Below are 13,717 nucleotides of genomic sequence, written 5' to 3'. Positions count from 1 at the left end.
GACGGCAATTAATTGAATCGATGTCGTCCATTTATGAAGCCTCGTAAATCCTCGCAACGTAAAACGTATCGTCGTTGAAACGAAACGTGTCATTTTATTACACAAATCTCGCTCGCATAACTTTATTAATAATAAGCAATTTATCGAAACAATTGATTTACGACGCAACTTGGCCAACATTTATACGGTATTAGTTTACTTTTAGATTACTTTTTATTCTGTACATTCCAGATAAGAAAAGAGGGGAATAAAAATCAAAATTGATCATTGACTCAATCATCCAATTATGTCATGTACATACACGTTCGTCGTATATTTGCACATCTTCTTCACACCTTAACAATGCGATTAACGAAAATTGGATTAAAAAAAAATCGATCACACATTTTCCTCACACGGCTCATAAATAATGTTTTCATTTGGTAAACGAGCGAATACAAAGTATTATACTGCCACAAATCACATGGCACGCTAAACACGCATATTATACATATGCTGAAAAATAAATAAGTTATTACGTATGTGCCGAGTTGGCCGCAAAAAATGAATAAATCATTGAACTACGAGATTTTGCCTATTTTTTTTTTGATTTTCTCTTTACCTCTCTCCATAAGTTTAATACGCCCTGCAGAACAAATTTTTGCAATCGTACCAAAATATTATATTGAAATAATTTCATACCCGACATATCGGCAAAAAAGGGGTGACCTCTGAATTCAAACACAATTCATTCCATGTAACCATTGAAGTTGGGTTAAAACATTTTTGTAAAAAGGCATATGCATACATATGTATATGTATATATAAAATGTATGTACATACATACATATATCCATTTAATTTCCATTCCATTTGATAGAAAAGAAAACAAATTTTATAGAAACTTTACAACAATATGTAAAAATATTCTAAAATTGAATGAATAGACTAAATGGAATGAAATTCTTATTTGAATTAAAAAAAAATAATTATTGAATTTTTTTCTTGATAATATGTATGTATGTATGTATGTACATACATGGTCAAATTCGAATGTACTATGTACATAGTTGCTTCACCATGACAACCATGTTTAATGTCATGAAGTGTCTTAGGGAGGGTACTTCTGCAGTGGATGTTCTAATTCTTAATGGAGAGAATAGAAAATATTTAAGTAAGGGATGGCGACGTGGTGGAAGTATTAAGCTTCGAAGTATTTGATGGAACAAGTAAAATTGCCAAAGTATGATTTAGCAGCTGTAAATAGTACTGTAACGTGGGAACATGAGAGACAATATACACTAAGTGGATTCGTGGGTGAACAATATAGACCCCGGATTAGGTTAACGCGGCTCAGTAAGTGGTCAAACAAAGAATACATGAATCCCAAGGCATTTTCTCGAAAAAAAATTTCTTTATTTTATTACTCATCTCAGTATTAATGTTTTTGTGATGTCATCTCCAATATGTATTGTGTAATAATCAATATTTATATATGTATGTATATGTTGTAAAGCAAATAAATAAAAATTAAAATGGATGAATAGAAAAATATATTTATAAAATAGGTATTTTTAAGTTTGAATTTTGAACGACTTTTGAAGTAATACTGAATATTATTTGTAAATACGAAGTACAAGGAAGGTCAAAAATTCTAATGCAGCGCAACAAATTTCTGCAAAATGCTTTTTTGGACATACATATATATGTACATATACAATAAAATTATTTGAAAACTGATATCTGGTTATTTTCACATGTTCAATATTTGCAGCAGAGAAATAGCTTTAAATTTAATAATTTTCGCCGATACTAAATAAACAATATACATATATGAATATAGCGTCAAAATTTGTTCGAAAACAGGGGCCAATTAATCGGCCCTGTGGGATTAAAAGGGCTAAGGGCTTATATTAAGGACGTTGATATGAGATTAACCTTTAAACCTTTCATTCGTAAGCAGAACGCATGGATAATTAAAATAAAACAATGATAAAATATGCATTTGTTCGAAACCGTTCAAGAAACGATCACATATTTTTACGTTGATAAAGTTTTATGGCAGTTATAATCAAAACTATGGCTTTTTTGGTGAATTTTGACTTCTAGCATAGTATGTTTCATTATAGAGTGTACTCTCGATTACCCGGGAGCAGATTATCCGGTTTGCTGATTATTCATGATTGAAATACATAAATTCAATGTGTATTTTTTAAATTTCATTGTTTTTGAATAAGAATACTCGTCTGTTGTCAAATTGCAAGTGCGTAAATTTGAAGCATTGGTTGATCAGTGGTATTTTTTGGTTAGATATGTACGTATGTATGTTCAGTTATTTATTTAGTTACCAAGGTAAGTTTTTCCATTAAAGTTAGAAAGCAACTTCAACGCAACGAGAGATCTTCGAAGATTGGTTCAAGACTAAATGGGTTTTTGAAGTGAAATATTTTCATATAATTGTTTTTATTAAATATACCTTACTGAAAGGGCTGCCTCATAAAATCGCATTGTATTGTTAATAGATAACGCTCCTATTCATCTGAATAAAATTATATTAAAAACAAAGACAATTTTTCCCGCCTAGTGTTACAAGTCTAATTCATCAATGAAAGTCTTGAAATTCAAAACTCTTGCTGAGAAGATAACTTGATAAATTTCTGGTGTATGGGCCCTAGAGTTTCCAAATACTCAACTTTATCAACTATCCGAATTATTTTTTTTTTGCAACTGAAATGAGCAGAATTATTAGTTAAGTTTAAAATAAAATTTATTTTAATTTAGAACATTAAAATTATACAAAAAATAAAATCGGCCTAAAACTAAATTTATTTCAATTAAAAAAAAATATATATATATATATGTATATATATATATATATATATATACAAAAAAAATAATAAAAACGCTTTAATATTTAGTTTTGATGTTTCTCTCTGTGGAATCTTTCCTCGTCCGTTGACTTCGGTTTTATAGTTAAAAGTTTTTTTTTAAATATGTAGAATGTCCAACACTTTTGGTCTTATTTTGAGAGTTTCCAAATTCTTAAAATCTTTTTTGATATTTTTAGTATCATAAAATCTTTTTTGATATTTATATCATTTTGTTTTATTGTACTTTCGCACGTCGCAATAGATGATATTTAAACACATTTTGTCTACGATTTTTTGTGCAAAATCAATTACTGCGTATTATCCTAGTATTTGGCTGAAATATTATCGATTAGCCTAAGAAATCCGAGTATTCGAGTACTTGGATTCGAAACTCTAATGGGCGCTAAACACGGAAGAGCAAAATCTTGATCGATAGTTTGATCATAGAGAAAGATTCTTAACAATAAGAAATGAATTTATCGGATTGTAAAGATATCCAGTCAAGTGATCTTTAAAATAAGCAAGACACGTATGTATGTGAAATATACAGAATAATGGAAAATGTTGATCGGAAAAACATCGAGGAAGTACATAGTTTGATCGCAATTCAAACAATCCGGGTTTTTCAATACATAATAATGATATTGGATATTGTTTCTATTGGTGCAGGTATATAACAATAGAAACGATATCAAAAATTAATACTTCGGATTATCCGTGTGTTTCAATTATCCGGTCTCGTACTCCACAGCATTAGCCCGGATAATCGAGTATACACTGTACATTGATCATCAATATCGGGTTCAAATTAAACTAAATACACGGAGAAAGTCGTTTGGGGGTCACTGAGTACGACTCCACATCGATATCCATCTGTTTCGAAGAAATCATTTATCGAAGCAGACGTTTGGACATGATGAATTGTTAACGGCAGTCCCTAGTAACGTTTAGCGGCGCGTTTGACCGTGTGCCAAACCGTTTGATCAGGCGACACTGACTCAGTGATGTATTTAAGTGACCGAAAAATGTAACCAACTCCCTGATGATGCTCCATGCTGAAGACACGACCGCTGACAGAGCATTGACATTGACCGAATGGGATAAATCGAAACGCGCGCCGACTCCATCCCAACTCTACATTTGTTTACACACGCATCGCGGCTCATTGTACATATGTACATACATAGTATTTACGTAGATATATACATATATATATATATATATATATATATATATATATATATATATATATATATATATATATATATATATATATATATATATATGCACTACAAATATACAACATTTTATACAATACAATACAATACGGATTTTTATTTTATTTTTTACAACAGCGTTTTGGATCACATGGCTAAAATTATATTGTATATACAGAGAGGGGGGGGGAGCGGGGTCAAATTTCCAGGGCACGGTCCACTCGAAGGGTCCCCTGTGCGACATTGATATTTTATATTAGTCTACAAAAAAATACATATATGTATTTATTTAATGCTAAATGTTTATTATTTTTCGACCTACGCACTCTTTGTGTCCATATGAAGTCGTATCTGTTATCAGACCCGCCGAGAAAAATCCCGGGCCCTGGAAAAATAGCTCCATACCCTATGGACCAAAAAAATATTTAAAAGATATATTTTTAACATGCGAAAAATCTATCAGAACTATTAGAAAAATACCTATATGTTAAATGCTATTTTTTGAAATAATCGAATAAGAAAGTATGTTATAACCAGTGGTGTAGTGCTAAATACAAAAGAACCAGGTCGGTGTTTAATTTTTACGACCCCACCCCCCCCCCCCCACTTTTTTCCTTACCAAAAAAAGTTTATATTTTAATATTGCGTACCACTCATACCAACCTGACATTACGTACCACTCATAACAATCCTACATATGTATATAAATCAATGTGTGTCTGTCTGTCATGTATGCGTTCCTATACTTTACTGCAATTTAATTTGATTATTAAGTATTAATTTGAAACTGAAACATTCACTTATCGAAACGCATCAAGAAGCGGAAACGGGAACGGGAATTGCATGGGCCTTTGTACGATGGAACGATGGAACTTTCAAGATTTATAGAACTTTCAGCATGTCCGGGAAGTCTACTGTGAAAAAAATCGGCCAAAAACAGGAATGGAAACGGGAATAACGGGAATGAGTGGCATTGCAACGCAATAATTTCGAATATTTTTTCGCGTCGCGACATGTGCTGTTAGGGTAAAATAAACAAATAATCGAATAATTTCAAATGTGTTCGCCGTCTGCGTTTTTCCGACAAATGGGAACGAGAACGAGAACGGGAACGGGAACGGGAACGGGAACGGGAACGGGAACGGGAACGGGAACGGGAACGGGAACGGGAACGGGAACGGGAACGGGAACGGGAACGGGAACGGGAACGGGAACGGGAACGGGAACGGGAACGGGAACGGGAACGGGAACGGGAACGGGAACGGGAACGGGAACGGGAACGGGAACGGGAACGGGAACGGGAACGGGAACGGGAACGGGAACGGGAACGGGAACGGGAACGGGAACGGGAACGGGAACGGGAACGAGAACGGGAATAGGAACGGGAATTGCATGCGTTGTTGTGGCATTGAAATGCATACCGGGTTCAGCTAGTCCATAATAAAAATTGTAATGTTATTGAAGAAAGCATATACACATTTTATCTGCACTTTTTGGTTCGGGTCTACGTGACGAGACAGAATGTTAAATTACAGAAAACACAAATATCGGAAGGCAAAGATTGAAAATCGAAAGATCTTAAGTCGAAAGATCAAAAAAAAAATGGTGGATGGTAAACGGTACATACTCACTTAATTTGCGCGAGCAGGATACAACAGGAACAAGAAGAACATGCTTTTCCTCCCGTATTCTGCGCACGCACATTAATACGGGAGGAAAAGCCTGCACGGAGACCGCATACAACTACCATTTGACGCTTTTTTGTGGAATTATATTGCGTTAATTTTCCTTGAGCATCTTTGAAAGTTTGGATGTCTCGAGAGTGCAACTATCTCGAGTGGTGGTATTTTTTCGGTCACCCATATACATATATATATATATATATATATATATATATATATATATATATATATATATATATATATATATATATATATATATTTTTCCTGAAAATATATATATATATATATAAGTGGACTTGGGAGAGTCCTAAAGGAGACAGAAACGAGATCGATTTCATCCTAACAAATGCCCTGCACTCCGTTAAAGACGTTAGTGTTTTAAGTAAAGTAGATATAGGTAGCGATCACAGATTAGTCCGTGCCAAGATGGCCATTAATATAAATTGCGAACGTAGGAAATTAATAAAAGGATGCAGTAACTCTCCAGATTTCGCTCAACTAAGGTCTAGGAAAAAGGAATTCGAACTCGAACTTGGAAATCGATACGGGAAATTAAACCCAGAAGCAGACATCGAGGAATTGAACACTGTAATTAGTTCGGTTCTAACCTCAACAGGTAAGAAATTAGGTGGATTCAGGAAACAGATTAAATTAAGCAAAATTTCAGCGGAAACAAAAAACCTAATTAAGCATAAAATGAATTTAGATAGGGATAATAATAAGCAAGAATACAATCTAGTAAATAAGGAAATTAAAAAGAGAATAGTCAGGGATGTCAGGGATTTTAACAGCAAGCTAATAGAAAATACCATTAAGAATAACCGTAGCCTGAAAAAGTGCAAACAGGATCTTTTCTTAGGCAAAAACCAAATGATCGCAATCAGATCAGAGAGCGGAGTAATAATTAGGAATAGAGAAGAAATCATAGACAGAGTTTACACGTTCTATGCAAAACTATACGAGAACGACAACGGCCAATTCCCCGCTCTGGAATCGACACACGGCCAAAGGGTTCCTGCAGTATTGCCTAGCGAAGTAGAGGCCGCGCTAAAAACTGCAAAGAACGGTAAATCCCCAGGGGAAGATAATATTCCCATTGACTTACTAAAATGTGGCGGCCCCCCCCTAATTAATATCTTAGCTAGGCTTTTCAGCAAATGCATCCAGAACCAAGCTATACCAGAAGGATGGAATAACGCAACTATCATTTTAATACACAAAAAAGGCGACAAAAGCGATATCAAGAACTACCGACCCATTAGTCTACTTTCAGCGGTCTACAAGCTCTTCACGAAGGTTATTACAGAAAGGCTGAAGAATATCCTCGACGAGAACCAACCTGTAGAGCAGGCAGGGTTTAGGGCAAATTTCAGCACAATGGACCACCTCCAAGTAGTTGGCGAACTAATCGAGCGCGCCAACGAATATCAACGGCCATTGTGCCTAGGTTTCGTCGATTATGAGAAAGCCTTCGATACAGTTAGTCATAATGCAGTACTTAACGCTCTAAAAACACAGGGAGTGCCGGAAACCTATGTGGGACTGTTAGCTGCAATATATAAGAATGCCACAGCTTCGGTTAAAATTTTTTCAGGTACAGATAGATTTAGCATAGGAAAAGGAGTAAGACAAGGAGATACAATCTCGCCCAAGTTATTCAATGCGGTGCTTGAGGGAGTTTTCAGGAAATTGGATTGGGATACAGCCGGAGTAAGCATCAATGGTCGCTTTTTGAGTCACCTTCGGTTCGCAGACGATATAGTTTTAGTAGCTCGTGATTCAGCTGACCTACTTATCAGACTAACACAGCTGGACAGGGAAAGTAGAAAAGTAGGATTAAAAATTAACGTAGATAAGACTAAACTAATGTTCAATAGTTATTGCATGCCTGATAGCATCCCCTTAGATGATAAACCAGTAGAAGTAGTAAATAATTATTTATATTTAGGTCAAATAATTGACATGTCTGGTAGTAAAAATGAAGAGATAAAGAGACGTATGAAATTAGGGTGGAGTGCATTTGGACGGATGAATGCTGTTTTTAAATCAAAAATGCCACTCTGCCTGAAGAAAAGGATCTTTGATCAATGCGTTTTGCCAGTGATGACGTATGGATGTGAAACTTGGACACTGAACGCCAAGATGCAAAATAAAATCCAATGCACTCAAAGAAGTATGGAACGCTGTATGCTTGGCATAACGAGGAAAGACAGGAAGCGGAACACGTGGGTGAGAAATATGACAAGGGTAGTGGACATAGTGGATAGAGTGAAGAGATTGAAATGGCAATGGGCGGGTCACGTAGCTAGGAGGATGGACGAAAGGTGGACAAAAGAAGTGCTTGAATGGTACCCGAGAGAAGGCAAAAGAGTAAAAGGAAGACCGCAAGGAAAATGTTTGAACGAAATTAGGAAAATGTGCGGAATGAGATGGATGAGTGTTGCGCAAAACAGAGACGAGTGGAAGCGTGTTGGAGAGGCCTTCATCCAGCAGTGGATGGCGAATGGCTGTAAATGATGATGATGATGATATATATATATATATATATATATATATATATATATATATATATATATATATATATATATATATATATATATATATATAATATATGTACATACATATGTACCTCATTTTAGAATGAACGTAGTATTATTATTGCTATTTTTGTAAATATACTATATATTATCAATTTCAAAATTCAATAGTTGATTTTCCAATTTTTCAAGAGACAAAATTCCAATTTTTTATACCCTGTTTCACTTTATCGGTAATATTCTTCAAGTTCGTGTGGGTGCACGTGCCTCGTATTAAATATCGCTGCTTTTCATATATATACATACATATGTATTTATGTATGTATACTCAATAGGTTGGTTGTAATTCTCAGAGGTTTCTTTTTAATCTCGCGTTGACTTTAATAGCTATGTATTTACCAAAACTGTCCTTATCATAATAAAGTTCTTTATGAGATTTTTCATACGTGTCGTCAAACGGCTAGCGTAAATATAACGAAATTTACCCAACTTTTCAACAAAATTAAATAATCGGATATATTCAAATACTAAATAATTTCATTGTGCGATTATGGAACAAATCCCAATACAATAAGCTATTTAATCAATTTGTTTAAATATACCTTACGAAAACTATTTTTGAATATTATCTTTTCACTTATATTAGCAAAAAGAGTATTTGTAAAAACCATCTTTCTGGTTAATATTTTTATAAAATATGTTTATTTTAAAAGCGGTCTGAAATATAAAAAAAATATTCTCTTAATAGAATATTATGAATTAAAAGAAGAATGTTCTAATTTTTATGATGGATGTATGTATTTGATGGAGAATTTTTCTTTGAAAAGATTTTTTTTTGGTTCGTTTATGTATGTATTTATATTTAATACATAAGTATGTATACCTTTGTATAAACATAGGTATTTGCGGTGAACGTAATGCTGTAATTATGATGAAAGGTTTCTGTAATCGGATTCATCGTTATTTATTGAGAGTTTTCAATATTTTTCAAATATTTTTCAAATTATAACGATTTTTTTACACATAGAATCAGCTTTCATATATATGTAAATGTATTATTACATTTATTTTTATCTCTACCAAAAAAAGGCCGGTTCACCTCATTTTTATTCTGAATACTCCGCCGACTCAACGCATTCGAATTCATTTTATTTCAAAGTTTTCTCGCAATAAAAGGCAACGTATACCTACTAACAACAATAAATACAATATACAATTAATAACAACACCTTGTAGTAAAAATGAACAGTGTGAATCGTAACTTAGCCTTATATTATATTTATTGCTCGAAACTTGCGTATAGAATCCTCGTGGGAATCGTATCGTGCGCTCCCCTACGCGCGGAAGGGTAAAACAAATTACGATTTAATGCATGCCTTAGTAAATATAATGGGATTTGTAATTCGATTATGTGAAAGCCTACTTGCAAAAACATAACGAATATATTATATAATTGAAAACGAACAAGAAGCAACCGACCCAGCGGTTCCGGAATACTTCCACGCCTCGTTTGTCGCAGTTCACTTTAATTGACCGGAGAAATTAATCGAAAAGCTATTACATTATACCTTTATATACTATCACAACAGTATTCATGAGTTTGATGTTTAAGGCTTGTATTTTACTGGTAAGTATTTTAGTCTATTTTTGACAGTATTTGAATATGAACCGTCACTATTTATATTAAACGGCCAGTATCCATCATTCAGTATACAAGTGCTCAATATAAATAATAAAAAGTCAGTTTTTAAATATAAATGGTCAGTATTTATGTTTTATTTTGACGAATCGCTAGTATTACTTTTTGATTGGTATCAACATAAGATTGGTACGATATTGATAGACAATTCCATCCAACTGAAATTGCTATTTGTTCTACCGAATGTACGTCATATTTTTTTATTGTCCATTTGTTATTTGTACTGAAATTTAATAATATAATACTGACCATTTTTGTAAGAAAATACTGGACGAAAACTGATTTATATACTTATCGAAATTGATTTAAATACTGGCCATTTAAATTTTTGGCGATGCACATTCGTGTTACTATTGTTAAACCAAGCATCATAATTGACTTTGTAAAGTTCGAAATTTCTACTTTCGAAAATGGACCCGGAAAATGCCCTTAATAAATAAGTGGGTAGTAAAAGTTTGCACTAGATTTTAACGAGCTATCAAACTTATCGATGTCGTTAACGTTAGATATAATACATTTCATATAACTTGGCAGCCGCCAAACTCTAGATCTCGATTCTCAATAAGAATCGAGATCTAGAGACCAATAAGAATCGCATAGTTTTTCTTCGCTCTGCCAAATTAATTGAAACGAGGTGGATATATCCATATACATATGTATTGATATATATATATATATATATATATATATATATATATATATATATATATATATATATATATATATATATATATACATATATATATATATATATATATATATATATATATATATATATATATATATATATATATATATATATATATATATATATATATATATATACTTAATATGATATATTTAATACATATACATATGTATAAAATAATGATTTTCGATATTATAATTGTACACAGAATTAATATCAACAAAACAATTTATCGATAAAATACTAAAATTTCATGCGGAATTTATTTAGAAAATATTTTCTGATTTTTTATGGAAGATAAATGTAGTTTTTTTTATAAAAATTCGAGGTTGCCGTATTTTAAATATATATCGTTTCAGAAGACTGTATTATTTTCTCATAATTCGTAAGATAAATAAATCCGAAAAAAATTTCCCAAGAACTTTGTGATACATTTTTATTTCATTGTGTTTTTTTTTGTATATTTTTAATCAAATACCCATTTTTATAGTAAAAATGATAAAAATGAAATAAAAGTGTGTCAAATTCAATTCTCATTTTTATGATCATTCAATAAATACATATATTCACCTTATAGTGAAAGCGCTCTAATAATCACAGCGAATTTTTAACTTTTGCGATGACAAAACATGACTTAATGGCTATATTTTGATCAGCAGGGGAGAAGTTTAAGCTGGATGCATTGCCTTGAGATTTTCTGGTTGGACAGTGTCTCTTATACTGAGTGTCTATTCATAACCTGAGATAATTTCGTGCGTGCAAGATCGTGCTTCAGCACCCACGCCCGCAAACTACAACACTATATAGAGATGATACAACATCGAACATTGAAAATACAATGAATATGAATAATACATTTAAAATTTGCATACAAATATATATATATATATATATATATATATATATATATATATATATATATATATATATATATATATATATATATATATATGTACAAATATAAATAATTATTATATAAAAAGTGAAAAATACAAAACGATTAACTTACTGTTTTAATTTGCAACACACAAACACAAACTTGTCTGGGACACGAAAGATTATTAAATATGTTTTAAAACAAAATAGAGTTACTCGCAGCACACCGTATACTTTGATTTTATTTTTATTTTTTAATACAATTATTATGAACAGCAAGATATTTTATATATATTTGTATATAGTTAAAGTTAGTAAATAGGTTGTATGTGCTTGAAACGTGTTGTTTGTGTACATTTAAAAAAAATAGTTTCAATTGGAAAAATATTGATCTTATTAGTGTCGTTTAGTATGTATATTTATATTTTGATTCCAACACGTATGTGTATAAAAATAGTCAAAATCGACGAAAATTTTCTGGACAATCACATTTTTGATGAGATGAAATATGTGTTTTTCTATTATTTTTTAATTCACACAATATGATACTGTTGAAAGATTAGATTTTGAATTAATGAAAAATTTGAAAAAGATGGCCTTCGTGTGAAATTAAAGGTTAAAAACTGCTTTTCAGAATCGTTCGTTTTGGTTGTCGAGTTTTCGTACGGAAATAGATTTCCCGGGTGACGGTCCGCGACCGAGCTCGTCTCGCTGGCGACTGAGCGTCGGAAAAGCGGGGGAAAATTAGTGTAGCTTTTCCGAAAGAGACGCCTAGCGACTGTCCTTATCTACACGACCTAGCAACACGCTTAGGCAAAAAAGTACACAAATAAAAAAAAAAAACCTATAACATCATGAACGCTCGATGTTAACATATTATTGATGAAACTGTAATCGCACTTGATTACACATCAAACCTACTGAAAAAGAAATTTCGCACACATTCAACGTATTGATAATACAATGTATGTACGTCCATTCATACATACATGTTTATACATACATATTTATAACTATATATATATATGAAATTAATCATTTTTAAATATAATTTTAAACTACATAATTAATCAAAATAAATTTTATTTTAAAATTCATTTTGAATTATTTTCCATTAATTTACATACTTAATTCGTAAATTTAATAAGAAAATTCTATCATAGATGTCACTAGTAAAATAAAATTTATCAAAAAGCTAAAAATCAATTTAAATAAATATCAGTTGTGATAAATAAAAATTAGATTAAAAAATGTATTTTTATATTATTTTCATTTTTTTAATTACCGGCAACATTCGGTGCTGCCGCTAACTAACGACCTATTCGATAACCAGAACGTACATTTTCGCCAATGTATTCGTAGATGTAGATATAGATGTCAGGCGTGGTTTAATAATTCAAAGTACTGCGAGAAATTCGGCACATGTGTACATATATTTAGGTCAGACTCTCTCTGGGGCTCGTCCCGAGATTGGTTGACCCAGCAAGGGTAGTCGTCTCGTAAAATGGGTCAGACAAACCCACCCCGACTGAGACATACATACATACATACCACAGCCCCAATACATACACACATACATATATACAATGTACTTTCACTGAAGTCCAACCATTATTATTCAAACTATTTCATCTCTATTTATTGAGACATTTACTTTGAAAATGGCACTAGTCCAATCTGCAGTAATTTGAATTTATATTGGGCATTTTGATCACAATATTGAAATATTCAATACTGTTGTATGATGTTTATTAAAACTGATCTTGGCATATTATGTTGGAAACTTTCATCATTAGTTATATATAGGTATTTATAATTTATTAGATGTACCCCTACAATGCATAAATATCGGTTTCGGATGATAGCTTCCGCATCAGTAATGAGAGTGTAATGGAGATGAAAACTCATTCAATCATATTATTATCTTTAAAAAAATTGCTTTTCTCAGATATAATCATTCTTGAGATGTGTATTGTACACATGATATGCACAATACCGTCTGTACAATATGAAATGAGGCAATAATGAAACATCAAAAAATACGGCAATATATATTTACGTTTGATATCGGAATTAAACTTATACGTATCTTAGGATAATTTTAACCCAAATAAAAGTGATATTACCCACTTGCTTCCAAGTAGAAAATGCATTGGTAGCCTACCGATG

At 32.1% G+C, this 13,717-nt stretch overlaps 1 protein-coding gene across 2 annotated transcripts in view; it reads right to left on the bottom strand.

The window, feature by feature from the left end:
• Positions 1-12,331, bottom strand: part of LOC143915436 (uncharacterized) — a 184,607-nt gene extending 172,276 nt beyond the window's left edge. Inside the window, exons 1-2 of one of the 2 annotated variants that reach the window (XM_077436094.1) lie at positions 12,215-12,331; positions 11,682-11,781 (exon numbers count right to left, since the gene is read on the bottom strand). The gene's annotated coding sequence lies outside the window, so the exon portion shown is untranslated. The remainder of the gene's footprint in view (positions 1-11,681; positions 11,782-12,214) is intronic. The other variant, XM_077436101.1, reaches the window with a different exon arrangement.
• Positions 12,332-13,717: the final 1,386 nt, after the last annotated feature.

Source organism: Arctopsyche grandis, chromosome 1 (genome assembly GCF_051622035.1).
Source record: "Arctopsyche grandis isolate Sample6627 chromosome 1, ASM5162203v2, whole genome shotgun sequence".
NCBI classification, from domain to species: Eukaryota; Metazoa; Arthropoda; class Insecta; order Trichoptera; family Hydropsychidae; genus Arctopsyche; species Arctopsyche grandis.
Note: the sequence above shows the minus strand (reverse complement) of the source record. Positions and strands in the feature narration are given on the sequence as shown.